The sequence below is a fragment of the Phocoena sinus genome, chromosome 1 (genome assembly GCF_008692025.1).
Source record: "Phocoena sinus isolate mPhoSin1 chromosome 1, mPhoSin1.pri, whole genome shotgun sequence".
Taxonomy (NCBI): Eukaryota; Metazoa; Chordata; class Mammalia; order Artiodactyla; family Phocoenidae; genus Phocoena; species Phocoena sinus.
Genome location: NC_045763.1, coordinates 13268382 through 13293371, shown reverse-complemented (window position 1 = coordinate 13293371; position 24990 = coordinate 13268382). Strand labels below are relative to the sequence as shown.

Here is a 24990-nt window from a genome sequence, read left to right as displayed (position 1 = left end):
GCGGTCTCTGGCAAAAGAGGCAGTCTGGCTGGGGAAGGAGCGTCGACTGAAAACCAAGAGTGGCCCAGCAGGATTATCTACAGAATTATCTACGCTCAGGGATTCCAACTGTTTCTAAAGTGCAGAGACGAAAAGAACAGAAGGAAACTCACTAAGGTATATGAACAGTGTTTGCCTGGGTGGCAGGGCTCCAGAAGATTTTCTTTTGACCCTCTTTCCATTTTTCTGAATTTTCCAGATCTTCTACAGTGAGTATTATAAGGAGGGAAGATGAAAAGCAGCATTCTCATTTTTAAAAAGAGGACTAAGGCAAAACATCACAGGCCGGACCAGACAGTAGCTGCAAGATGGTGTTGAAAAGGTGGGATCTATTGCTAGATCTGAGTTCGAATCCCAGCTCTGCCACTTCCAGCTGTTACAATTCACCCCCTTCTCCCCAGCACCCGCCTCACAGAGGTCCTGTGCTCATGAAACGGGACCGTGGTGTGTGGTGGGGTAGCTCTCAGCCTACAGTGGCCACTGTTAGCACGGTGATATCCACAGTGCTCCACGTGGGTGGTAGGGTTATGGAGACTTTCTTCTTTGGGGGGTCATCTCTTTAAAAACGACTGCCAAGACTGGCTAGGCAGGCAGACCCCCGAACGGTGCTCTTGCCCGTGAGCCAGCAGCAGGCTGTACTTCTCGAGCACGTTCAGGCAGAGCGAGAAGCAGAGGAGCAAGCCCAGCTCCGGCTGTGCCCCACAGGCGGGTCAAGTTCATGACCGGGACCACCCAAGAGCGGCCAGATTAGCACTTCCCTCCACCCTGGACAGCCCTGCTCACCACAGCAGGTGTCTTCCAGGCTCTAATTTAATCAGACCCTTATCAGTTCCTCCTTCCTCTAGAGCTCAAGGTCCATCCAGCCCAGAGGCCCGGCAGGAAACCCTCCTCCAGCCTGCACGCACCTGTCCCTCCTCACTAGTCTCTGAGATTCACCTCATCCCGGACCATCTCCCACCTCCCACTCAAGTGAATGTCCCCATCAGCTCCCCCTGAATGAGGCCTGGAGAAATACACCAGGAAGGCTCCTCAAAATCAGGGAGGCTGCACAAACCAGGCCAGGAGTTTGAGGACGGGGAAGGCGGGACTCTGCGGAGAGGGGAGGGGAGGGGAGGGGAGGCAGGGGCCCAGGTAGGCAGGCAGGCAGGCAGTCCCAGAGGGAGATGCTGGCATAACCGAGTCAGGCAGCCTTGCCAGAGGAAAGGTAGATGCCATCCTGTTCTGCACAGAAGGGAACAAGGACCAGGATCTGGCCCAGGCCCCCACCTCCAACTCTGGCCTCAGAGGCACCCTGTCTGTCTCCTGGAAGCCAGGAAAAAAGTGCGGGACGGGAGGTAAGACCAGGTGTGTGGACCAGAGCTCCTCCTGCAACCACAGCCTCCGGGAGGCCTCTCCAGGTTTCGTCCCCTGTCAGATGTGAGCTTGACCAACACACGCCCACCTCTGCCGCCACAGCAAGGGTTCCAAAGCACACAGCCTCAGACTCTTCCTCATCACCTTCGCCTTAGGAATGCAGGTCCTCAGCAAGGCCCTCCCTGATCTGCCGCACCACCCTCCCCACCGACCTCTCTGGTCTGGGAGGTTCCCATGCCCGGCCTGACTGTTCCAGCCCTCATGAAGGGCTTCAGGCCCATCGCTTTGCCGACCTGTTCTATATCTCTGGGTCTTTGCTCAGGTTGTTTGTTCCCTCCAGGGAGAATTCTCTCTCAGAACCAAAAAGCAAACTCCTACTCAACCTTCAAAACCCAGACCCTTCTCCTCTGTGAGGCCTCCCCAGACCCATCTCATGCAGTGGTTCCCAAGCCTGGTTTAAAAATTACCCGAGTCTGTGCTCGCTTCAGCAGCGCATATACTAAAATTGGAAAGATATAGAGAAGATTAGCATGGCCCCTGCACAAGGATGACACGCAAATTCGTGAAGCGTTCCATCTTCTTTTGTTATACAGCAGCAACTAACACAACAATGTAAAGCAATTATACTCCAATAAAGATGTTAAAAAAAAAAAAGAAAGAAACCTGTGTCCCAGGCCCACAATTCTGAATTGGTAGCCTGTGGGTGCAGCCTGAGAAAGTCTATTTTCAAAGAGCACAGGTGATTCTGGGATACCTACAGCCCCCATTAGAACGGTCTCCCTCCCTAGACTGGCCTCTTCTTTTCGTCTCAGTGCCCAGAGCACCAACCCACACGCTAGACAACAGCTGAGCGGCACTGAACTAAGCCCAGAGCCTGATCAGGGATCCCATGTGCAGTGGATCCCATCTGCTTAGGATCCACTCAGGAGACCATGAGGCTGGCATATCCCTGAACCTGGGGTGGCTGCAGGTGTAGGGCTTCCTGACCAGTGGAGGAGGGGCACAGGCCCAGATGGGGACCTCAGCCCAGGTGTCCTCTGCCCTGCCCAGAAAGCCCGGGGCCAGGAGGAAGAACAGGGTCTGCAAGCTGTATGGTGGGGGCACCTCTGCCCTGGGAGTCCCTCATCGCAAGCAGCCCCCCTGCTGCAGACTGTGGAGGGGGCTAGTTCGCAGGGGCTCTGGAGAGACAAGGTGCCTTAGCCAAGAGAACACAGGCGGAGGTACAGCAAGAAGGACACGTGTCCAGGACTCAGAGCCCTGGAAAGCATTCAGCCTGGGGTCAGAGAGACCAGCTTCAGACGCGGAATGTGCGCTTGCCCTCCAGCGGCCAGACCTCAGGAAGTTACTCACCCTCTCTGTGCTTCCTGTCCTCATCTGTCAGATGCAGACGTAAGTGGAGTGATATCTGAAAATGCCGGCAGGCCCTTACCAAATGTTAGTTGCCTTCCTGGAGTTCCTGCCGCTCCTGGAGGACAGTGTTGCCCCATTCTGCAGATTGCTCAACTGAGTCCAGGCCGACAGTCCACCAAAATACCAGCCCTGACCTTTGTGACCCTCGTCATCCTTGAGATCACAAAATGATCGTCTTAGAAACGATAACAGGTGCCATCTCCCGGCACTGCCGTCTCCCAGCACTGCCGTGCACCAGAACCCCTGCTGAACATTTTACAGTGTCTGTCTAAGTTAATTCCCACAACAGATGAGGGAAAGGAGGCTGAGAGACTGAGGATGTTCCCAGGGCCACACAGTGGCTGAGCAGGGTCCCTGGGTCGTGAGCTGGGAGAGCCAGGGCGGGACCTTCGGGCTGGTTCTCACGGGATCCCAGCACGGACCAGGTGCCAGGTGGCTGAGGGCACGGGTGAGTGGGGAGAGCATCCTCCCAGACCCTCCACAGCCCGTGGCGGGAGGCTCCAAATGCCAGAGGGACACAGGGCCAGCTCCTCTCCCTGCACACTAGGCGCCAAGCCACTCAATGGGCTTCCTGCCATGGGCAGGGGTGAGGCTGGCCAGTGGCTGAAGCCTCAGACAATGGAGGCTCTGTAACTGCCCGGGGTAAGTGTCCCCTCTCCCTAGGCGTGCCCCTGGTCAATGATCCCCAGGCAGGACAGGTTGGGGGCAGGCCCCCTCCCACACCAACCCTGGAGGAGGCCTCTGGGCAGAAGGAACCCCTGGGGGCTGTTGCTAGGAAACCAAAGCCAGCCTGGAGAAGCTGCTGCCACCAGAACAGCCCCCTGACCCTCCCCCTCCTCCTCCGCCTCCCAGCCCCCAGGCACATTAACCCCTTTGTCCCCAGAGGTCCAGTCCAGGCGCAAGGCCCCAGGCTGAAGGGCCAGGTGAAAAACTGCCAATCCGAGGGTCCCAAATTCTTGGCCACATCCTGGGTGGCCCATTCGATGGGGCTCCACAGCACACACACCTGGAAGCTGGAAGAGGACAGCATGGAATTTGCACCACCCGTTCACCTTTCTGCGCCTCAGTTTCCCCATCCAAAGCCCGGGCAATTTAGTGCCAGGGCGGCTCTAGAACACTCATGCCAGCAGTGGAGCATTTTCATGGCAGAACCAAACCCAAGAGGTGGCTTTGCTCCCTCCTTTTCATGGACAGGGAAGCTGGGGTTCAGACTGGAGAAGCAACCTGCCCAAAGTCACCCAGGAAGCATGAAGTGGGACCAGGAAATGGAGGGGTCTGACTCCAGGCAATTTCACGGAGCTGGATGTGGGGGAAGGATGGACGGTCCAGGCTGCAGAAATGGCCCAGGCAAAGGACCTCCGAATGCTGGGCTGCTCCCAGGCTCAGGACTCCAACCTCATCTTGATCTGCGCCTCCCCAGGCAACCTCACCCATTTCATGGTTTTTAAGACCATCTCTACGGTGACACCACCGGCCTGACCTTCCCTGGAACTCCAGACATCTGCCCAGAAGTATGTCTGCTCGGCACGTCCACTCACTGGTCTACAGGGCATATTGAACTTAACATCCTGATCGCCACCCTCAGTCCTCCCAGGCGTCCCATCCCACCTGACGGCAGCTCCAGCCTGCCAGGAGCTCAGGCTAAACACCTCAGGCTCATCCCTGGCTCCCCACTCTCTCTCACACCTACACGCCACCCATCAGCAAACCTCGCTGGCTCTACCCTCCAAACATGTCTAGAATCTGACCACTTCGCACCGCCTCCCCTGCTACCACCCTGATCCACACCACCATCATCCCTTCTCTGGACCATTAAAATAGCCCCTTGACTGGTGTTCTGCTTCCCGCTTTCACCCCCCTACCCCCCACCCCACACACTTTGTTCTCAACACAGCAGCCAAGTTACTCTTCTGCTCAAAGCCTCAAATGCCTTCCTACCTCATTCGGAGTGGAAACCAGGGTCCTCACCTTGGCCAACAAGGCCCTACATGATGTGGTCCCTCCACCAACTCTCTGATTTCAGAGCCTACCCCTCTCCCCACAGCTTTTCTACCCTAGTCACAATGACCACCGTGCAGCCCCTCAAACACCCTACCACAGGGCGGCCTTTGCACTTGCTGTTTCCTCTGCCTGGAACACTCTTCCCCCAGATATACACATGGATGACTCCCTCACCTCCTTCAGGGCTCTGCTCAAAGGTCACTGTGTCAGAGAGGCCCCCTCCAACCACCCGCTTTAAAATCGCACATACATATCCCCATCACACTCTTTCCTCTGACTCTGCTCTCCCCGCCTTCATAGTATTTAACACCTCCGGGAATCTATACATTTTAGTTGTTTACATCAGTTTCCTCCTACCAGAATGTGGACATTATCATTTATGTTCATCGCTCCATCCACAGCCCTGGAATGGTGTCCGGCACACAACAGACCTCAACACACACTTGCTGAATGAAGGAAGGGATGCTGGTCCACACCAGCTGCGCCACCACCATCAGAGGAGGGGAGAAGGCGGCCGAGGCTCTTGGGGCCGTGCCTCCTGCTGCCCGAAACCAGCCTCCGCCAGGACAGCTCCTCCCAGGAGAGCTGCACAAACAGAGTCAGTGCCAAGCTGCGCAAGAGGCGGTTCCCCCAAAACCAGTCTGGGAAGAGGCCCGGGGCCCGTGCCAGGGTGTGATCAGGAGAGGGGTGGGGCGGGTACGAGGAAGGACTCGCTCCCAAAAAGACCGCATTCTTGCTCTGGTGAGTCAGAAGCATGTGTTCGGGAGAGCAGACAGGATGCCGAAGCCCCGGTGGCTGCCGCCCTCGGCCGCTCTGGCAGGCAGGTGAGGGACCCTGGCATACACCCGGCTTTCCCGGGAAGGATCACGGGAGCCCCCGGCTAGCAGGCCACCGAGAGCAGAGGAAGCTTCCCTGTCAAAGCCCACAAGGGTCCAGTCTCTTCTTCTGGCCCAAGCTCTGCCTCCCTCTGAGAGGGGGCGGTCCACTTTGTCCCACAGAGAGCTCCAGGCAGGAAGAAATAACCTTTGCAAAACTTGGAGCTAAAAATAGCTCAGCCCACCCGAGCAAGGCAGGGCAAGCTGACTGGACAGCACCTGAGGTCTCCCGAAACACAAGCCCCTCAAGGAGCCCCAGAGGACCCAGAGGCCTCAGCACCAAAGGCCAGCACTTAAGCTTCAAGCCACCCCCCTCACAATGTGCGGCCCTCCCCCAGGGAAGGTGTGAGTGTCATTCCAGCAGCTCCCTGTCCGCCGCACCTGCCAGGGAGAGACGGAAACGCCTATCCTCCCACCAGCCCCCAAAGGGGCAGAGCACACACGAGTGGAGAGGATCAGCCCCATTTTACAGAGGAGGAAACTGAGGCTCAGAGAGATAGAGAGATCTGTCCACGTTCAAGAAGCTCATCAGAGGCAGGTCCATGATTAAGCTGCAGGTGGAGAGGTCTGGCCACGTCTTTTCGCTGTAGCAGGGTGCCTCTCCCTCAACAGACCAATGGATCCATCCCACTCCCTTGCAATGAATAGCACACCTCTGACAAGATGCTGCTGGGGCTCCGGGAAGGGGGCAGAGGAGACTGGGCTGGAGGTGTTGGGGGGAGGCGGGGTTTCAACCATGAAATAAATTTGCCCTGAATCCTGCTGTCCTGGGATGGAGTCAAATCCTGGACTATGGCCCCCACGGGGAACCGGTCCCAAACACCGGTCCTCCTTCATCATCAGCTTTGGCAAAAGCTTAACTGATGCTCTCGACACCAGCCCTGTACTTGGACTCTTGAGGGACTGGCACCCACAGCCTGGTCCTACAGAGAATCCCTACCTTCCCTTCTCACAGAAACCGCACTGGGTGCCATGGGCTGTGAGCCCACCTCTGCCTGCATCCTGCAGCCCAGTGGAAAATGGGGGACCCGTTGCACTCAGGGTGCCCCCATCCTGAGGCAGTCTCTGGTCCTGCAGGGTATCCCTTGGGCGCCCCTTTCTGCCACCATCATGCCCCAGGTATGATTTTTAGAAGAGTGAGTCTGCAATCAAACCTCGTTGGGTTCTGGCTCTCCATTTCCTCACCGTGACACAAAGACATTATCTCACTGTTCTGATCCCTGGTTCCCTCTTCTGTAGGAAAACTCTAAAAATCCCCACTGCAAAGAGTTGTTATAAGGATTAAATGAGAATAATTCACATAAAATACCTCGCTGAGAGCCTGGAACACAGGAGGTGCTCGATAAATGTTTGTTGAATGAATGAATGACCACCACCTCCTTCTAACTGGACAGCGGCCCTGGCCTACAAGAAGGGGTGGTGTCCCAGGTAGAGCTGAGCAGTCCCAGGGCCCTCCCCATCACTGTCCTCCAGAGTCTTTCTGGGTCAGTGAAAGCCCTCCTGCAGCTTCTGACCATGCAGTGTCCCCCATTGAGGGCCAGGGGTGCCCACTGATGTGCTCTGGGACAGCCACCAGCTTGGCCTGGCCCTGAAGCCAAAACTCAGCTCCCCAAAGCTTCCACACACCTCCTGCTCCTTTTAAAGTCAAGATTCCAGGCAAGAAGATCACATCAGGAAAGGAGAGGACCCCAAAAATGACAGTGATGCTGAGTTCCCTTAGTTGGTGTGAAACACAGTGATGACCAAAGCACAGTGCGTGGTGCCAGGGAGACATTCCAATTGCCTGAATTCACGTGGTCAAGGGGAGCCTGGGCCTCGCAGCTGGCTGCAGATGTACCTCTTATGTAAAGCACCCTGGCTGGAGAATCAGCCCTGGGGAGAGTTGCAAATGTCAGGATGCTTCAAATGAACTCAAATGTATTCTGCTAAAGTCAGGGACAGCAACCCCGCCTCCAGGCAGCAAACTTACAGTGACCCCCCACCCCCACCCCACCTGCCCACGGCTGTCACTTGGCACTGCATCAGAAGCATCCTCAAGTGACCTGTGGAAAGAGACAGGCCTGGGAAGGCAGGATCTGGTGCTCTCTTCCCTGCTTGCAGCCAACAGGTGCTCCAAAATGCTAGATGGCGGCAGAGGGACACACACGCGAACACCTGTGCATTTCCTGCCAAGGCTGAGCCTTTGCCAGGTTCATCCGGGGGCTGTCCTGTGGCCAGGGTCTTGGTCAGAGGATGGAGACACCATCTCCTTTCCCATTAGGATGCAAACCAGGAAGCAAGAGAGGAAGGTCACGTCTTCCACATATGTGCCATGTATGTTAGAACTGAGGTCTCCAGGTCCCACTCCCTCCTTCTGGGAACCTAACAGCGTTCAAGGGGAGGGTGGGAAAGCCAACCTACTTTTCTGGATCCACCCAACAATATCTCTTAATCATTCCACAAAAATTGATTAAGCATTACTGGATGCCAGGTACCATGCAAGGTTCTGGGGGTTTGGATCCTGCCCCCTTGAAATCCACAACCCTACAGGGATGCAGATGCTAAACAATGACACAAGTCCATACATCTGTACAAACCAGGACAGGCACTACGGGGTGGGGGGAACACCAGGGCTTAATCGAGATTGAGGCAGCCAGTCGAACATTCCGACTCAACTTCCCCAGAACTGATGATGGTCGTACGTACACCCTATGGCTGTTTGATGACCTGCCCTCCATTGTAACCACACAGAGCAAGGGGACACAAGGCCTGGCGATGGCCCTGTTCTTTTGCCAGAGGCTCTGCCTCCGGTTGGCCTGGGCCAAGGCACACAACTGCTCAGGCCTCCAAGGGCTCTCCCACCTCCCAACGGATGTTTGCATTTTATGCCAAACCCAAGGAATACAGGATGTTGTGGGCGCTTTTTTCCTCTTTTGTTTTTTTTGGAGGGTGGCAGTACTGGATTTCAAATTTTCCATTCCATCTTGATGTATGCAATTACAGTTTCACTGATCCATCTAAGGCAGTGGTTCTCAACGGGAGCGACTTTGCCACCCAGGGACATTTGGCAATGTCTGGAGACGTTTGGGTTGTCACAACGGGGAGGGAGGGGGAAGCTAGTGGCATGTAAGGGGTAGAGGCCAGGGATGCTCTGCATGTCCTACAGTGCAGAGCCCGGCCTCCACAGCAGAGAACTATCCAGCTCAAGTGTCGACAGTGCTGAGGTCGAAAACTCCTGGTCTCGGGGCATCTGGTCAAGTCCTCTGGGGATCTAGGGCAGACACTGGCCTGTTAACGCGGGGTAGTGTTACTGCTATTAGTCACAGGGACACAGAGACCAAAGTCATTGCCATCGGTTTCCACGGCAGAATATACCAGGTTCCAAGTCTCTAAAGAAACTGAATTATGCTCTGGTTACTTGTTTTTGTGGATCTCGGGGCAGAGACCGGGGGCAGAGACGACGACCTACTTTTCCGTGTGCCTCCACCACCTGGCGTGGCGTCTGGAATACAGGAAGTGGGGAGGGACGGCAGGAGGGAGGGAGAGAGGGCAGGCTCTTCAAAGCAAGGACCATGCCTCACGCCTCTCCCTCTTCAGCACCCAGCACCTGTTCCTGGCACCTAGCCGCCATCTCTGAGTTCACAAATAAACAACCAGACCTGAGCTCTCCTGGGCCAGGGCCGATGCCCAACTCCCCTCTGACCGCCTCCGCCCCCCACCGTCCCGAGCCCAGCCTAGCACATGGCTCAGCCCTGGACACTTGTTCATCAAGCATCTCCAGTCCTCGGAGCTCACGGTCCAGCAGGGGAAGGTGAACTGAATGGGCTCCAACAGTCTAGAGCAGGCGGTGCTTCTGCGGGGGAGACCTGGAGGTCTAGGGGAACTCCCAGGCGTGGCCCTGAACCTGGGGTGGGAGGATGTCAGTTACTGCTCCTTGAAACAGTAAACAAAAGCATGAATGGTTCATCTCTGCAAGGCCTGGGACATGGGAGCAGGAGAGAGGGAGGGAGGATGGTAGAAAGGGGGAGACGCGCTGCCCTGGCTCGTCTCTCCCCAGCAAGCCGGCCCAGGTACTCATCCACAAAAGTGGCACTGAGTGGGTGGAATCCAGGGCCCAGACACAGGGCACAGAAAAAAGGCAGACGCTGGTTCCTCGAGCTGCCACCAAGGAGTGAATGCCAAAATCAGCACCACAGCACCTCACATGTATTAACCGCTAACTAAGGGCCCGGAGCAATTCCAGTTCCTTTACGCCTATAGTTACTTTAATCTTTACAACAACCTTTTCAGAGAGGAACTATTATCACCCCCATTTTACAGATTAGGAAACAGAAGCACAGAGAGGGTAAGAAAATTGCTCAAGGTCCCACGGTCAATACAAGGGGGAACTGGGATTGGATCTCAGGCCATCTAGCTGCAGGGCTGTGCCATGAACCCCTACGGTATTCACACCTCCGCACCTCAGCCGCTAGCCGGCCACCAGTCCGCTGGGCTGCCCTGCTGCCTGGGAAATGCTCAGGTGAGCAGACGGGGCCGCGGGGAGCTGGTGGGACAGGGACCCGAAGCAGCAGCACATCAGGAGAACGCGGGGGACCAGCAGACAAAGTGCTCCGGCCCGGTGGCCCTGGGCAAGTGTTCTAGCTACGAGGTCCCCAGCAGAGCCTCAATAAGTGGCCCCCTCCTGGAGCAGTTGAATGCAAACATGTCAAGTCTCGCTGGGCATCCTTGTCCAGAACCACCTGGGGGCTGAGGGTAGGCACAGGTTCCCGTGAACGCCAGGGATTCACCCTCACCAATCCAGCCACTCCCCCGGAGCAGGCACCTGGGCAGGGTCGGCCTGAGATTCAGGTCCCACTGTGCCGGCAGTGTGCCAGCCACTGCCTGAGCCAGCGCCCTCCCCTCTGCTGTGGCTGAGGGTGACCACAACATCAGGCCAAGCCTGGCGGGACCCCCTTAGGGCGGGCAGCATCCATCCCCTCCTAACCCCTCTCTTTGAAAGGGCGCCTGCCGATCAGAGCAGGCTGGGTGATCCACTGTGATTCGCAGCACTGGCCCTGCCATCAGAGTCAAGCATGTTGTATTTTCCCACAATCAGCCACTCTCAGAAGAGAGGGATCTCTGAGAGGCTGAAATCCAACCTGTCAGCCAGGGCAAGAATTCCTTCTTGAGGATCCCAACAGACGAGTGGGTCAGAGCACAAGCTTTGCAATCAGGCAGCCCTGACTCCAAATCCTGACCCCACAACCCAGCAAACATGTGACTTGACCGCCATAAGCCTCAGTTTACTCATCAGCACTCTGGGTGTAATAACACCCCTGAGACCCAATTAAGTAATATACTCCTTCATGCATTCAGTCAATCAATTCACGTTTATTAAGCACCCCTGTGAGCCAAGTACTGTTCTAGGTACCTGGGATACATCAGTGAACAAAAACAGGAAAAGCCTCCCTGCCCTGATGGAGCTTACTGAGCCCAGCCCTACGCCAGCCACAGAGTGGCTATTCCATAAATGCGTCACCTCTACCCAAGCCTGAGTCACTGCCCCACATCATATTCTCATGTTTGAATTCCTCCTTTGGCAGAAGACTCATCGTCCCACATTAGAAAAGTCTAAACCTGCCCTCGTTTCATCCTGTGAAGTTTCTCAGGACAAGCCTCCTCCCTCCTGCACGGGACACCCATAAGCTGGCCCTCCTTCCCCGAGTCAATCACACCCTCGCTAGGATGTGTTCCAGGCTGCCACTGTCCCTCTCATTGGTTCAACAAACACTTCTTGAGGACCCACTACATGCCAGGCGGTGGACTACCCTGGAACATCATCTGGGTTGCATTTCCTCCTTGCCAAGGCTGGGGCACACGTGGGAACACGGCAGCCTCAGCTCACCAACTGGGACACGAACTCACATCACCAACGTGCGTGGAAAATCAAGGCCGTTCCTCCAGAAGTAGGTCCTGCGCTTTCCTGCTAACAAGTGTGAAATAGAAGTGACAGTAATTGACATGAAATCCCAACTACTGCTCTTGCTAGCTGGGAATCAAACTAAGGCTCACTATGATCTCTGAGTTTCTAGTAAAACCGGGAGCCAGGTGTGGGGTTTCACATGTGCTTCGGGTTGGGAAGCCCGGTCCCCACGTGACTCCGCACTCAGTCTCGAGGCTCCCGGAGGACAGCGGCTGAGTCCGCTTGCTGCTCCACCGGAACTGCCTAGAGCCATACCTGGCAGCTAACAGGGTTCAATAAATGTGGGTTGGATTGAACTGAGTCCGAAAACTGAGGCTCAGAAGGGCAAAGGGACTTGCCCGAGGTCACACAGCTAGAAAACGGGCAGCGAGCTCCGGACCCAGGTCTGCGCGGCTCCAATGCCTCTGCCCGGCCTCCCTTTAAACTTACCCAGGTTTGAGTACGTGCAGTCCAGCAGCCTAACAGGAGCCCTCCCAGGACAGGCTTCCTGGGGCAAAAGTCACCACTCCTCCAGGCCCAAAGAAAGGAGAGGTGAAAGCCAGCCACATGAGACCTTATTAGGGAAAAGTAAAGAAAGGAAAACCCAAAGCGCCCTGGTGGAGGAAGGGCCAGTCTGTGAGTCATGTAGCCCAGAATATTCCATTCATAGCTGGCTTCAGGGCAGGCCGGAGAGGTGAGGGAGGCCACCAGCCCCAGGGGCCCACCCCAGGCGGCTGATGGAGCAGCAACAGGACCCGGTGGACCTCGGACTAGGGGTCAGGCTGCCTCTGCCACCAACTCCCACCAACGCTCGACAAGTCACTTCCTCTCCCAGGCTTCTGATTTTCATAGTCTGTGAAAACAGCCAAGGGTCTGGGGCTGCCACTGCCTATAGGGCTGGGAGTGGGGAGACCAGGTAAAAGCCAACACCCCCCTCTCTCCCCAGCTAAGCTTACCCCACATCCCACCCATGCTGTTGTGGAGCAGACGCCCCGTCCTGCCCCGTCCCCAGCTGCCTGCAGCACCAGCCCATGCTACTCCTAGACTGCTGGCAGCACTGGGAAGCAGTCTTCACTCGCCTTTCAGACCTGCTGGTCACTTTCAGCCTTAGAAGACTATCCCCTGAGAGCCTGAGGAGGGCAGTCAACTGACTGAACACCTACTTTCTACCAGGAGCTCTGAGAACACCATCTCACTTCCTCTTCGCCATGGCCTGGTGAAGTAAATTATAATTCCTGTCTTTCAAAACGAGCTGACAAGGCTAAGCCAGACGAAGGCACCTGCCCAAGATCACAAAGCTAATAAGACCCGGAATGCAAACCCAGGTCCTGAAGCCCCAAACCTATGTTCTCATTCTGGCTTGTGTATCGGCTCCCAGAGGATGGGAACTGTGGCTAGGCCCTGTCATACATGGTATTCAAGAGAAGGTTTATTTGGGGCTTCCCTGGTGGTGCAGTGGTTGAGAATCTGCCTGCTAATGCAGGGGACACGGGTTCGAGCCCTGGTCTGGAAGGATCCCACATGCCGCGGAGCAACTAGGCCCGTGAGCCACAACTACTGAGCCTGTGCGCATCTGGAGCCTGTGCTCGGCAACAAGAGAGGCCGCGATAGTGAGAGGCCCGCGCACCATGATGAAGAGTGGGCCCCGCTTGCCACAACCAGAGAAAGTCCTCACACAGAAACGAAGACCCAACACAGCAAAAATAAATAAATTAATTAATAAACTCCTACCCCCAACATCAAAAAAAAAAGAGAAGACTTATTTGACTGGCCAGGTGGTTACTCCCGAAGCCCTGCCCAGGCCCCAGGAGAGCTTTGTACATTGCAAACAGGAAGCGCTCCCTGGGATCCTGGCCCCAGCATCGCTGCACTCAGGTGTCCTGGGCCCAGTCCTGCCTGCCAGGGACCCCAAACAAGACTGTCCCCACTTTGCAAAAAAGGGAATCTGAGGCCCAGGCTCAGAGGAGCCAGAGAGCAAACCTCAGCACCTGTGATCCCCACAGCATCCTGGCACGGCCCTAGCAGCAGCAAGGAGACCACTGGGGGCCCAGGGCCAGAAAAGCACGGGCTTTGCTGAGAGACCCTCCCGGGTCCAACCCCAGGTCCCCCCATTCGCTATGTAAACCTAAGCAGACCTCCTGCCCTCTCTGTGCCTTGGTTTCTTCCTCACTGTAAAGCAGACACAGCAGCCCCGGACCACTGGACAGTAACGGCAAGTAAATCCAGTCACGTGGAATGGAGCAGGTGCCCTTTCTTCCCCTGGAGGGTGCTTGCCTATCCTAGCCATCAGCTGGGTGGGAGGCTCAGAACCTGGCAGTCCTCCAGGCAGCCAGCCCAAACAGTTTTCCATTCAGAGCTAGCTTTCTGGGTTTAATATTTACCTGCTTGTGACCCAAATCTTCTGGGGCATCAGGCATGCCCAAATCACTCAGCCCTGAGCATTCAAACCAAGCAGGGACATGATGTGGGAGAAGTAGGGGGGTGCTGAGGCCGGGACAGGTGTCTGAAATCCCGGTCTCTCCAGGGCACCCAGACCCAGGCTGGCTGGGGAAGAAGAGTCCCTTCCACGTGCCCCTACAGACTAGTGCGACCCTCCCCCCATAGCACCCTGCTCTGAAGACCCCGTGCCCCTGTCATATGATGACCCATTTCCAAAGGACACCAGAAACCAGTGAGGGCATGTGAAGGGGGGGGCTGGGACCAAGAGAGGTGGCCCTACAGACATGAGACCGACCCCCAGAGCCTGCCGGCTGTGGAGGTGACCGTCCACACCACCCTCACTAGGTGGAGATTTCACTCTACCGGTTAAGACCCAAGTTTTCGGACTTCAGTAATAAGCCCAGTGCAGAGAAGGAACCACCAGACTCCGCGCTCCTCCCAGCAATCCTATGGGGCATCACAGATGAGAAACCCGAACTCGGAGCCTGAGTCATCTTGCCAAGGTCTCTACAATTAGTCAGAGGTAGAGGCGGGATTCGAACAAGGCCTTCTGGGTCCAATCACCGCAGCACGACTGCCTCCCAAGCTCCACACGTCAACTAACATTTATCAGATGCTTTACTGGGTGCCAGGCACTGCTCTGAGTACTTTGCACACGACAACTTTCTTAATCGGTTCAAGAACAAACTGAGAAACTGAACTGAAACACAGGGAGGTAGAGACACTTGCCTCAGGACACACAGCTGACAAAAGGCAGAAGTGAGAATCAGAACCAGGCTGATGGGGCTTCCCTGGTGGCGCAGCGGGACATGGGTTCAAGCCCTGGTCCGTGGAAGATCCCACATGCCGCGAAGCAACTAAGCCCGTGCGCCACATCTACTAAGCCCGTGAGCCACAACTACTGAAGTCCACGTGCCTAGAGCCTGTGCTCTGCAACAGGAGAAGCCACCACCATAAGAAACCCACTCACGCAAAGAAGAGCAGCCCCCGCTCGCTGCAACTAGAGAAAGCCTGCGTGCAGCAACCAAGACCCAATGCAGCCAATAATTAATTAATTAATTAATTAGTTTAAAAAACAATAAACAAAAACAGGCTGATGTCAGAGGCCAAGGCTCTTAGCCACCCACCCTTGCATCTACTCACCTCCCCAGAGCACCCTGCCCTCCTCATCCACCAACAGAGGCAGAGCCCTTGGGTTGCAGGAGAGACCCACTCTAGGAAAAGAGCCATGGGCTCAACGAGTTTTCACAGAGGCAATGGCTCTGATCCGCACAAGGAGAGAACTGAAGGCCCAGGAGGCCGACAAAGGTGAGAGCTGGGGGGCCCCCTTGGTCATGTCCATTCTCCCCCTTCCCCCAGCCAAGGGAGCCCAGGCGATGGTGTCATTCCCCACCTGCACCCTGCCCAGGGCCCACAGAGCCACAAGCTCCTCAGTGTGGCCCACAAGGCCATGCCTTCTTCCAGATCACCCCACACCTCCCCACTCACCAACGATGAATGTTTGCTGAGCACCTACTGTGGACCAGGCCTCATGGAGAAACAAACATGGAAAACAAAAGACAGAGCCTGAGCTCCAGGAGCAGAAGAGGTGCCCCCACCTGCCCAGCCACAATGACCTGCCCTCCCCAGGGCAAGACCCTTCCTTGGCCTGGAAGCCATGCCCTACGTTATCTGCCTGGGACCCTCCCACCTACATTCTGAGCCTTAACACAAGCCAGCTTCAGGGAAATCTTCCATGAGGCCCACTGGGAGACCAGCCACTCGCCCCTCTGAGCAACTAACACTCTGGATTGGAATCATTTGCTTTGCTTTCTGACCCCTCCACCCACTAGACTGTGAGCTCCTTGAGGGTAGGGACAAGGCTTTTCATTTCTGTCTCTCCAGTACCTAGTGCAGCCCGCAACACATGGTAGAGATTCAAGAGTGATGTGTGGATGGGTGGATGGATGGTTAGGTAAGTGGGTGGATTAGTGGATATATGGATGGATGGATGGATGGAGAGATGGGTGGATGTGTGGATAGATGGATGGGTGGATCGACTGATGGATGAATGGATAGATGGATGGATGGATGGATGAATAAAAGAATAAGTGAATGAAAAAATGACAGGTGTCCATAAGCAGTGACCAAAGGCCACTGGGCTCAGGGCTCTACCTCAATCTGGAATTTACCAGGAAGCCCAGCTTTGCCCAGGTATTTAATCTGACCCAACCATTTTCTAGACATATTTCCCCAAACTGGCTGAGCATCCCTATGTGATCACTGTCTGTCTCCTTCACCAGGTTGTAGCATAGGTGACATAATGTCCGAGACTGCGTCTGGTCTAACAATTAAGTCCTCAACGCCTTCCCCTGGGCCTAGACCATTGCATGAATGAACGACAAACAAATGAACCAAAGACCTAGGGAGCCTTTTAAACATGGAGATTTCCTGTCCCAGCCAAGATCTGCTGGCTTAGAATCACTAAGGGTGAGACTCAAGAATTCGTATTTTGTTCAAAAGCTTCCTGGAGATTCTGATAATCAGTCAGGTTTGGGAAACACTAGCTTGTCGGCAAGAAGAGTAACCAGCTACTGAAGGCTGTGAGCACAGATGAGGGCAGCTCGGAACAGGGTCACACAGAGTCATCACCAAACCTGGCAGGTTGTCCCTCTCCTAAGTCTTTTTTGGCTCAAAGAGAGTCTAAGGGCCTTTTTCAAAGTGTGGCCCTTGAACCACTGACTTCACAACAACCTGAATGAAGGGGAGTCTTTTTAAAAATGTAGACTCTAAGGTCCAACCCCAACCTACAAACTTAGAATCTCTAGGGGTGAGGGCCGAGAGTCTGAATTCTTTGCAGGCTGTCTGGGCAATGCTGGCACACACTAACTTAAAAGAATTACTGGCTCCCAGTTCCCACGGGTGCTCAGAGCACCTGCTTGTATCTGGCACCTTCATGCACACCTAACCTCCTGAGAAAGAAAAGCTCCTGTCAGGACATCTTGGGAGTTCCCTGGTGGCCTAATGGTTATTACGATTCGGGGCTTTCACTGCCGTGGCCCAGGTTCAATCCCTGATCGGGGAATGGGGAACTGAGATCCTGCAAGCTGTGCGGTGCAGCCAAAAAAAAAAAATAGGGGGATATCTTGGATGACTCCAAGAACCCAGCAAATGAATGAGGGTATGAGGCCAAAAGGTAACAAATGTGCCCATTCCTCAGAACATCAGCCCCAAAGGGAACCAACAAATCACTACACCTAGCCTCTTATCTTACAGATGTGGAAACTGAGGCCCAGGGAGGGCTGTGTCTTGCCCAAGGTTATAAAAGAGTGAGTGGCAGAGCCAACCTAGAAGCCAGGTGGCCGTGCCCCAGACTCACCCCACGGTCCCAGGCCGCCCTGCCTCGCATCCTCCAAGCCTGCTCCCCAGTGAGCCTGGCAGCAGGGTAGCAGCTGCCGGCCCTGGACATCTCAGCCAGGCTTGCTGTCCCGGGAAGACAGAGCAGCTCCAATCGGGGAAGGCTCCTTCTGTTTCCACCACGTGTGGTGATAAAGCAACTCGTGCTCCAGGAAGGAGGAGGCAGCAGAGAATGGAATGAGCAGAAACAGTCTGGTCGGTTATGCATCCCAAGGAGACTGGTGAGGGTGCTGAATGCCACAGCTCAGTAGGGATGTCTCCCCAGAACTCTACGATCAGTGCACAGTGTCTGAGTTCAAATGTTTAGATAGTCCTGAGGAACCACCCACATCAGTGTTTCTCAGTCTGCACACCTGGGGAAATACCTGTGTCCTGAAATACGCTAATAGATACTCAGGGCAAAAAAAGGTGTTCAGTGGTCAAAGACCATGGAAGAACCAGGGCAGAGGTTGCCCTTCTAGACGTGAAAGGCGTTGAAAAGTCCTGCAATTCCAGAATCTGCTTAAATCATGATACAGATGAAGAAAGTTGGAGGCTGAGAGGAATTACATGCCCTTCCCAGAGTCACAGGGCGAGGAAGGGGGTGGGGGGACGGTAAGGCTTGAGCAAGACAGCCTGCCTCCAGAGTCCACGCTGGCGACCACCGTTCTTATACTCGGCGAGACGATTCCTCTGTTTGCTATCACTGTTCTTACTCTTGATCTTCTGATGGAAGGGAGCGAGGGCGGGCAGCAGCAGGGCCTGGCAGGAAGTCATCCCCATGACAGTGGCCAGAAGGAAGCTGAGGATCCAGCTTCCCAAATCCTCTTCTGTTCTCGGGTCTGTTGTCACTGGCTGTGTGGCCCGGGGCAAGTTATGGCCCTTCTCCAGACTAAGATGTCCCATACATAAAACTAGGAGCTTGGAGTAGATAATCCCAGAAAGCCCTTCCAGCTCTAGACAAGAGTCCGACCCCACTGTCCTACCCTCAGCTCCCATTTCCCTCCCCATCAGCCACAGCCTCTCTCTGGTCCCAAATCCTCGACTCTGTGAACAGCCGCGGCCTGCGCTCTGTGTCCGAGCTGCCAGGCTAGGCTGAGCTCTGGCCGACAGCGGACTAAGCACTGTTTGGCTGTCCCTGCCATCATCCCTTCATCATCCTCCCTGTGACTCATCCGTTGAGTGTTTCCAGATTGGACCCCAATCACCATTGCTCAAGGGTGGATGGATAGGGTGAATTTTTCCATCTGGGGTCCCAGAGAGCCGGTTTTACCAAGAGCTCTGTACGATGGGCCACGAGGCAGGAAGGATCCCACACAGACCCTTAGCACTGCCTCTGGGCTTATAAGTCCAGTTCTTATAAGTTCTAAAGGTAACTGTATAGCCTGGCCCTCGGGAGAGTTAGCTAACCTCTTTATGCCTCAGTTTCCACACCTGCAACGTAGCTAATAATACCCACCTCCCTGGTGAGCACACCATTCAGTTATACGCAAAGCGGCCAGCTCAGTGCCTAGCACACAGGGCGCTCCATCAATGCTTAGATCATAAGCTGCTATCTAACTATAGGGCTCTCTGAGTTGTTTTCTCAATTCAATCTCCCCCTGCTCCCCAGGCAACAGAGGACAGAAAGTAGAAAAAAGCGGCAGATGTTTGACTCTTGCAGACTCCCAGAAATCTGAAATCCTATAATCGTGGGTTATTAGAATTGGTAGAGACCCTAGATTCTCCACCTGCTCATTTTGCAGAAGAGGAAACTGAGGCTTAGGGTGAAGTTAGAGGCAGGATGAAATGTTGCCCAAGCCTTCCTGGCTGGTTTGAGGAAGAGGTGGGATTAGAACCCAGGTGCCAGGCTCCCAGTCCGGTGGTCTTTCTGGGGCCCTGGGGCAGCGAAAGAGCAGAAGGCCAGTATCCCTGGGATGCTGGGATTCTTGTCCCAAGTCTGCTCCAAGTGGCTGTGAGATGATGAGCAAGGGGCTTAGGCCCACTGGGGCTCCAAGGCCTCGTGATAAAACTTATGGGGTTGGACTAGATTGGGGTGCCCCAAAGTGGGGTGGCCAGAAAGCTGGAGCCCCAGAAGATTCTATCAGGTGATTTGCCAAGGAAGTGTGACAGGGACCAAAGGGGTTTCAAGGGAGGGCTCCAGAGTCAGGTGGATCAGTGTTCAAGTTCTGCCACTTACAAGCTGTGCGACTTCAGGTGAATTACCCTCTCTGTTCCTCGGCTGCCCCATCTGTAAAATGAAGATAACCCGACATACCTCAAAGGTTGCCACATGAACCGGAAGAAGATAATGTATACTGCCTGGCACGCTCGAGGCCCTCAGTGAACAACACCAGTTATTTTTTCAATCCCTCGGGAGCACGTTTAATATTATCCCTCCCTCACAGATGAGGTAACCAAGACTCCAGAGGGGCAAGACACCTGCCCAAAGTGACGGGACTCACAGGAACAGGGCTCTGGGAACCGCTCCCCATCTCTTCCAGCCCGCCCCCCCCCCCCCCCCGAGAAAGAGGTATCTGCCTGGCATCAGTAAAATACAGCCATCCTCCCCAGAGGAGACCACCACCCTTGCTGGCCTCCCATGACCTGGCCCAGCCCCAGAGAATTTTCTCCTCACTCACTGGGGAGGAAGCCAGTTCCCCAGGAAACTGCTTAAACATGGGGCCCAGCTCCTGGGAAGGCGGTTCCCAGCAGCAGCCCAGCTCCTCCCTCCCAGAAGTCCCACCCAGCCTCTGAGACCGGCAAAAGGACAACATTTAAAGGCATAGGAGGACCTGCAGGCGGTGACGGTCCACTGGAGCCTCCTGTGAGCCCCTCGCAGAGGTTACTTGCTACCTGCTTCCACCTTTGAGACCCTGGTTGTTTCACTCAAGAAACCAGCAGAAGCCTGGATGCCATGTTATGCTGTGTGACCTCAGGCAAGTTGCTTAACCTCTCTGAGTCTTGGGAACCTTTTTAGACAAGAGATGTGAGCAGAGTTTGGGAAGCACGAAGAAAGCAGCAAGAGTTCACAGAACAACCTAGGAATCAGAGGGCCTGTAACAGCCTCTAAATGTCTCCCTGATGTCTCCTGTCCCTTCCAACTCAGCCCCCACCAGGACAAAAAGTTCTGACCACGCTGATCATGCCCCCCCCACCGCCCCCAGCTAGAAACAACTGAATGGCTCCCGTGGTCAAGATAAAGTGCAAGCTCCTAGTGAGACGGACAGAGTTCTCAAGTAGCGTTCCTGACCGCACCCCTCCTGACCTTGCAGGGTCCTACTTTGCACTCACCTCCAGCCTCTGTACACACCTGGGACGCTTCCCTCTCCCAGAACCAACTCTGCCTCTAGGCTGCTTCCTCCAGCACTCCCTGGGAAGCTCCGGTGAGCCCCTATGCCTGGGTCAGGCACTCTCCCCTCCCTCCATCGGTTACCTGCCTGCTCCCCCAACCCCAGATAGGTGGTCACCATACTTCACTCATCTCTAGCTCCTAGCCCAGTACCCAGCTCCCAGGGGGTGTCCAGTAAATATATGCTGGGAGGAGAGGAATGCGAGGACGAGCAACTGAGAACAGATTAACTAATCCACGAGCTGTGGCGTCCTCCTCTGCAAAACGGGCATACGAGGGAGAAGCAGCCGGACTCACTGGCTGCGGACCCTCGCCCCCCTTTTGTGGCTGGCACAGGCTTGTTGGGTGGTATTTCACCTCTCAGGACCCTTCTCCCCGCTGTAGAGGGAGGACAATAACAGCACCCGCACCTCACTTACCGTGAGGACTCAGTGGGCTAATCCTCCCGGAGTGCTCAGTTCAGTGCCTGGCATGAAGAGGTGAGGTCCTTGCACTTGACCTCTGGGGAAGAAAAGCGGGAGATGGGCGTGACACGGGGCGCTGAGCTCCTGCTGCAGGGTCCGAGTGTCCTTGACACCACCCTCCCAACTGGCTTGGAGAGTGCCCCCATCTGCTGGCACGGGACCCACGCCCCAGCAGCCCAGTGCCCCGGAGAACGTGAGCCCGACTGAGTCGGGAATGAGGGCTCAGCCCCTCTGTGCCATCTCAGACCAACCACTGACCTCTCTGATCCTTTCTGTCTATACAAAGGCGGGCTGAGGCTGCTTCCGTCATTGAGGGGACCCAGCCATCTCTGCCTGTTCCTTTAGTGGCGGCAGAATGACCTCTCCTGGGGGGAGCAGTCTTGGGGGGCCCTTACTTCACCGTCCTCTGGTCCAGGTTTCATTGAGAAATACGAGGCCATCAGATGGGACTGTCCCCAACTTCTCCTCATGTATAATCCAAATCTATCCCGTCTTCTCCCATTTCCTAAGAGCATCCTGGCTCCATCAAGGGCCAATGCCTTACCCCGCCACCGCGACTCCCACATCATCACACTGGGTACCACCCTCTTTCATTTGCCTAAAGATCCAGCTCCCGTAGCTGCCCCCTGTGTCTTGTCCCCTCTCGGAGCAGTCCTGGCCACCCACACAAACCACTCTCCTGGGTCTCCCCACTTCCCCTCCACCCGATACATCTTTTTCCAACCCCCCTTTGCCTGGCCAACATCTCAGCGCTGTCTGCACACGCTGTCTCTCCTTGCTCCCCTCCCGTCCCAGCCACTCCCACTGCAGATTCCAGCCCCATCCCTCCTCCAAAAGTGCCCTTAAAAAGGCCCAAACTGCCTCTGTGTTTCTGTCTGGTCTTACTTCCACTCTCAACGGCCTGCAGCCCTGTGGCCCACCAGCTCTCTTCTGCAACAGGCCCCGTGGCGTGGCATGGCATGGCATGGTGTGGCGTGGTGCGGCATGGCACGGTGTGGCATGGCATGGTGTAGCGTGGCGTGGCGTGGCATGGCATGGCATGGTGGGGCATGGCATGGTGTGGCGTGGTGTGGCGTGGCATGGTGGGGCATGTGGCATGGCGTGGTGTGGCATGGTGGGTGGGTGTGGCATGGCATGGCGTGGTGTGGTGTGGTGTGGCGTGGCATGGTGGGGGTGTGGTGTGGCATGGTTTGGCATAGCGTAGTGTGGCATGGCATGGCGGGGGTGTGGCGTGGCATGGCATGGTGTGGCGTGGCGTGGTGTGGCGTGGTGGCTTCCCAGAGACCCCACTCTCCCTCCCTTCTCCTCCTAGCACCCTGGCTGCCCCTCCTCGGCCTCCTCTCCTGGATCCTCCTCCTCCACCTGGCCTCTGGGTGGTCCCACCTGCGCCACCTATATGCTAATGACACCCAGCCAAGGGGCCCCCACCTCTCCCGTGGACTTCTAAGCCAGCCTCTCAATGTGAACCTGTCCCCAACTGGATCCCTGGATTCTCCAAAAACATGCTCTCAACCCCCTCTGAACCACCTGTTTGTAATGACACCACCACCCACCCAGACACTCAAAAGAAGATTCTAGAAGTCTTGGCTCCTCTTCATTCCTCTCTTTCCCTCAGCCCCTGTGACCAATCCACCAGCAATTCCAGCCGATTCTTTCTCTAAGTCTTCTCTCCAGCTCCATGGCCACCTCTCATCCCCGAGCCACCCGAGCCTTTCCTCCGGGCCCAAGTCCACCCAGGTGCCCACAGCCGGTTCTCCTCCTGCAGCCAGAGGGTCCCTTCCTGAGGTGAGTCAGGGCCCACAGGCTCCAGCAGGCTGCGGGAGGGGTCAGCGGGACGGCATGCAGGCACGCAGTCCCCGGTCACCTGCTGGCGCGGCCTCGCCTTTCTCATCCATGAGTCCATCCCTCACCCTCCAGCGTCCACTCCAGTGCTTCCCTGTCATAGGCACTCAGTTATTTCTGAATGAATTATCTGAAAAGAACATAAATTTCTTTCCAGAGCTATTTGTAGCTGGAATCTTGGGATTGTATTTCATGAATAAAGGTATTTACAGGAAACTAAAGAGAAACTGTGGATGGCTTCCTGCTCGCCTGGATTAGCCATCCTAACTGCTTGCCTTGATCCACACGGCCCTCCACAGCATCTCCTTATACTGTCCTCCCCGCCTTGGCTGCTGCAAGCCCTGGGCTTTCTCCTGTTCAAACCAGCCAAGATCATTCTGACCTCAGGGCCTTTGCATGTGCTGTGCACCTGCCTGGAACACGTTTCCGTCTGCTCTTTGCATGGGGAGGGGGAGGGGTGTTCTCCCTCATCATTTGGGACTCAGCTTAAATGCCTCTCCTCAGAGGGGCCCTCCTCACCACCTCCAGCTGACAAATTCTGCACCACTAACCCCCACATACACCCCCTCCTCTCCCAACAGCCTCCCCCCAGCCCCTGCTATTCCCATCCTATCACATTAGGTGGTCTCCTTGGCAGGACTAATTCCATGACATGTGGTTACTTTTACTCGTTTGTCTGGCTTTTGTCTCCTCCACCATCACATAAGATCCACAAGGGCAAGGCTACTTACAATTGGCCTGGTCACTGTGGTAAGAACCACCAATTCTGCCAGGACAGTGGGCCAGGCACTGTCCTGAGCAGTGTACTTGTATTATGCCCTTTTTGCAGATGAGAAAACTGAGATACAGAGGGGCCAAGTGAGTTACCCAAAGTCCAGCATAGAAAGAGGCCCAGCAGGGACTTCCCTGGCCATTGTGGTTAAGACTCCGTGCTTCCACTGCAGGGAGCACGGGTTCAATCCCTGGTCAGGGAACTAAGATCCCACCTGCCACGTGGTGCAGCCAAAAAAAAGAAAAAGAAAGAGGTCCAGCAGGAAGCAGGGTACCATTTACCTGTGCCCACTTCACGCCCAGAACAGACCCAGCCCTTTGTGGGCCCTAAATTGGTACTTGCCAAATGATTAAATGAATCGCTGAATAAATGTTATACACTGCAATACTGAGACAGGTTGTCTTCAGGTGGCGTAACAAGGGGGATTCTTTTTTTTTTTTTTGTGGTACACGGGCCTCCCACTGTTGTGGCCTCTCCCGTTGCGGAGCACAGGCTCCGGACGCACAGGCTCAGTGGCCATGGCTCACAGGCCCAGCCGCTCCGCGGCATGTGGGATCTTCCCGGACCAGGGGCACGAACCCGTGTCCCCTGCATCGGCAGGCGGACTCTCAACCACTGCGCCACCAGGGAAGCCCAACAAGGGGGATTTTAATTTTCTTCTCCCTGTATATTCCAAGTTTTCTTCAATAGTCACATAATACATGCATAATTTAAAGTAAAATAAACCCTTATTTTAAAAGAAATTCAAAGGTTCTGGGTAATGTCAGGGTTCCAGAATATTTTTCTTCGATTTCCAGAGACGGTTATTCCGCTACTTCATTTAAACCACAGTTTTTCTAGGGAAATTGAATAAAAAGCCCGTATTTTTAAAGCTCGCTCCAAGTCTGCCCACTTCAAACAATGAAGAGGACAGTGATGGGAGCTGGTTCCCGCCTCGTGTGCTCAGGGCTGGAATGCATACCAATCAGGCAGCCGCTGGGAGGGGGGTCCTGCAGAGGCCAGGCTCTCAAGTAGGAGGGGCTCCAGACCCAGAAATGCCACCTCACCTCAGGCCCGATGTGCAGTCATGGACAGGGGTCACCCCAAGCCACCTGCACTGCCCCGGACTGGCGATGTCCCTGCAACGAGGTGGTGGTGAGGCCGGGGCCAAGGCCACCCTCCCAACAGGT

At 55.3% G+C, this 24990-nt stretch overlaps 1 protein-coding gene and 1 non-coding gene across 6 annotated transcripts in view; one reads left to right on the top strand and one right to left on the bottom strand.

Moving 5' to 3' along the window:
* Nucleotides 1–24990, bottom strand: part of ARHGEF10L (Rho guanine nucleotide exchange factor 10 like) — a 145486-nt gene that overhangs the window by 114745 nt on the left and 5751 nt on the right. The window contains exon 1 of one of the 5 annotated variants that reach the window (XM_032622760.1): nucleotides 21163–21180. The exons of 3 other annotated variants lie outside the window; for them this stretch is intronic. The gene's annotated coding sequence lies outside the window, so the exon portion shown is untranslated. Of the gene's footprint in view, nucleotides 1–12048; nucleotides 12111–21162; nucleotides 21181–24990 lie in introns of those variants that run through there. One more of the 5 variants, XM_032622759.1, reaches the window with a different exon arrangement.
* LOC116745744 lies at nucleotides 1868–1974 on the top strand. Its single transcript, XR_004347544.1, has one exon. It is a non-coding gene; the product is annotated as a U6 spliceosomal RNA (small nuclear RNA).